The sequence below is a fragment of the Octopus bimaculoides genome, chromosome 11 (assembly GCF_001194135.2).
Source record: "Octopus bimaculoides isolate UCB-OBI-ISO-001 chromosome 11, ASM119413v2, whole genome shotgun sequence".
NCBI lineage: Eukaryota > Metazoa > Mollusca > Cephalopoda > Octopoda > Octopodidae > Octopus > Octopus bimaculoides.
In genome coordinates, this window is record NC_068991.1 from 55,840,222 (window position 1) to 55,843,974 (window position 3,753).

Genomic DNA, 3,753 nt, shown 5'->3' on the forward strand with positions numbered 1-3,753 from the left:
TATATATTATTTACTATTTGTTATTTAATATTGAACGCGACGCATCCATTTCCGATTTTATATATATATATATATATATATATATATACACACACACATATATACTCGGAAATGGATGCGTCACGTTCAATATTAAATAAACACGACGTGTATGCATGTATGCATGTATGTATGTATGTATGTATGTATGTATGTATGTATGTATGTATACGCACAAATGGTCATATTTATGTATACATAGAAAGGAACAAGACAGAGAGAATGTGTTCTGTGGAGAAGCAATTAAGTATACAATTCTGAAAATTGCGTAAGCTAAAATAACATTAGTTAAAACTGCACAAATTTTGCTCTGGTATTTATTTTCCACTCATTCAGTAAACACACGGGACGGTTTTTAGTAAAGTGTGTTCACGTGCCTGTGTATACCTTTGTTATATATCTTTTGTTTTTGTGTATAAATCTTGTATATATATATTTAGAGCGTATTTGTGGTGGTGGTGGTGGTGGTGGCAATTTCTTCGTACCCGAGGATCATGGGGAAGAGGCTGAGGTCGCTATAGAACACGATCGATGGCAGCAACTCAAGCACTTGACTGGTTCTGTATTTTATCGATATCGAAGGGTTGCAAAGCAAAGTTGAGCTCTGCATGATTTGAATTGAAAACGTAATGTGCTGGAAGAAATTTTGCTTAGGATTTTGTCCGGCGTGCTAACGTTTCTGCCAATTCGCTGCCTTGAACAAATAGAAGTTACTTGAACTTTTATGAGCCTCACCGACTTCCTGGTTTCCTCATCTCTTACGAATCTCAGGATATGTTTTTATAAATATTTTTCTCACATTTTTTAAAAGTATTTCTTTTAGTCTGGCAAAGAAATAGTTTGAAATGACATCACGTAATAAGCGTTCTTTTAAATATTTATACACCATCTAAATAGAGGAGTATGATTTAGTAAAAAAAAAAAAAAAAGATGGTCTTTTAGAAATATTTCTATTATGACGTAATAATCATCACATTTTCTTAACGAAAATCGACTTTGTATACTTTTATTTCATATCGTTTCATTCAGTATGCACCAACAGCTGTATTACATAAACCATCGGGAAATAATATTTATGCCCACTTAAATGTGGATGTTCTGTTAGAACAAACTATGCTGTGGTAGATACTCTGAGAGAAATTCTCATATCAGCTTTTAGTGCGAAATGAATTCTTGATTATCACTGGCAGGGAGATAAATCCCCACCATCTCCTGCGCCGCGACCACCAGATCATGTGATTTCGACCATCCTGGATTTTGTCAATGATGGACACTCGACCGCTAAAGATAGCAGCGACTCATCTCTTCGACAGCGAAAAACAGAATAACATGCCAGAACAGGCACTGGCGTCGTGATTAACTAGTGAGCTTGTTAAAAAATATATATTAGCAACAGAGGCAGTATTAATACCAAAAGGTAATATTTATCCTCACTTAAACGCGGGTGCTCTGTTAGAACAAATTATACTGCAGTAGATACCACGAGAGAAATTCTCATATTGGGTTTTGGTGCAAACCGCGACACCAGCGCCTGTTCTGGCATTGTTTTTCGATATATCGCTGGTGGTAGGATGATTCGCTCTTGTTTCTAGCAGTCGAGCGTCCATCATTGACGAGGTCAAGGAAGGTCGAAACCACGTGATCTGGTGGCTTCGACGCTGGAAATGGCTGGGATTTATCTCCCAGCTAGTGATATAAACAAGAGTGCAATAATCAACAAATTATGACGCCATAAAAGAAATGCACTAAAATTATCATCTATTAATAATAAACGCGAAATTCTGTCTTTCAGGGACCTTTGTATTTCAGTCTACATTTTCTCTAAATAGACACATACCTTTTAGGAATCAGCATGATCCCGGGATTGAAAATCTGTCCTTCATTTAGTTCTTGAACATCCAGCGTTGGGATCTGACTTAAAAGTATTTGGGTTGCTATTTCTAGCAGGTAAAGCTTTGCTGATTCACGCCATCTTGCTTGGCATTTGTCAGATGACATCAGAGATCAAAAGGGAGATAAATGACATCCGCTTTGTTAATTTTACGTCGAGATAAGAACTTTGGAACAAATTGACCGACAGTTGGAATTCAACTTGGGACTGGAACAATAGAATGATTGCTTTACAGAATTAATTCTTCTCCATCCTTAACCTCTGATCAAACACCACTGGGGCATAAAGTCATTAGAAACGTATTATAGTCATGCTATTTAGCTCTCTTTAGTTTTGGGTCGCAGGCTCAATTAGCCCTCCGCAGGAGCTAGCTTAAAAGTCTGCACAGAGTGCAGCTTATAAGCTAGTATAAAATATAGAGCTAAAAGAAGAGCATCAAATATATTTCTTTTCATTTTCTGTGCTGAATAATCTTAGTTGAAATGACATCATAAAAGAACATTTTGCAAAATTAAGCAAAACGTCTTGCAACATGAAACCATTGAAATAACTGCCAGCTAGACGGACGACGAGACACAGCTCGTGTTATAATGTAGATGGATGTTGTAAAATATATACATGCTGTAAACGACATATAATGCAACATTAATACTATTAAATCAGCTTATCATAATGAAAAAGATACCAAGAGTTTTCATACATTTACAAAAAAAAAAGACAATTTAAAAGCATTCACTTCTAGTAAAGGTTGATTTCAAAGTTTCAAACGACAGGATAATTTAAATAGATCCACCAGTAACCAGAGAATTTCCCGGGTTCTATAGAGTATCATCGATCGTGTCAATTACTATCTCCAACTTATGTATTTAATGTACATGAAACAGGCCCTTTTCTAGAAAAGAACGCCTTCCTGTATCTTCAGCTCCTTTCCCACTCACTCTCTCACTCTCTCTCTCTCTCTCTCTCTCTCTCTCTCTCTCTCTCTCTCTCTCTCTCTCTCTCTCAAAAAAATTATCTGTGTTCAAGGCTAGAAGAGATCGTAGTTGGTGGTGGTGATTTAGAGTACTTCAAACTGAAGCCGATACTAGTTTATCTTTCAGAAACATCTCGACCAACGAAGGAATATCAGAACTACATCTTTCTATCGAAATCAAACAAAAAGGTTTAGATAACAATAAACATTTTCACACCGGGTTTTGTCATACTTTTGTCCAACAGTGAAAAGATATTGCGAAGAACACGACCTTGATTCTTAAGTGCTTTTTACAGTTAATAATTCTCCAGTCAATCCCCAGAATCTTTATGCCTTTCAGACTTGCATCCTGTTAAAGTACAACGAATGGTTAGACTAGACGATGGCTCGTCGTAAATAAAATACGGGACGAGCTGGTGGCATGTTTGTATTTGCACATGTCCCTGTTAAAGTAGTTAACCACCAAACTACAATTCCTTACCACAAACCATGTAATTTCTAATGCCATGGTCTTCTACCTTCGTTGTTCTTTCAAAAAATACTTGTTGAAGAAATAAATGGCCAAGATAAACAATCTATCAAGCGTGTTTGGAAAAATCTATAGTATTGTAACAGCTCTAGCCTGAAAAACAAAGTAAAGTGTAACTTGAGTTGGGATATTAAAATTCAGTTTCAATTAGTTCAGTCCGGGTTCAGTCCCACTGCGTGGCACCTTGGGCAAGTGTCTTCTACTATAGCCTCAGGCCGACCAAAGCCTTGTGAGTGGATTTGGTAGACGGAAACTGAAAGAAGCCCTTAGTATATACGTATATATATATATATATGTGTGTGTGTGTGTGTGTGTGTGTGT

The 3,753-nt window shown here is 36.7% G+C and overlaps 1 long non-coding RNA gene across 1 annotated transcript in view; it reads right to left on the bottom strand.

Moving 5' to 3' along the window:
- LOC106878363 (uncharacterized) overlaps nt 1-2,456 on the bottom strand; it is a 10,109-nt gene extending 7,653 nt beyond the window's left edge. Inside the window, exon 1 of the long non-coding RNA XR_001410497.2 lies at nt 1,877-2,456. This is a non-coding gene — a long non-coding RNA (uncharacterized LOC106878363). The remainder of the gene's footprint in view (nt 1-1,876) is intronic.
- Between the last annotated feature and the right edge of the window lie 1,297 nt (nt 2,457-3,753).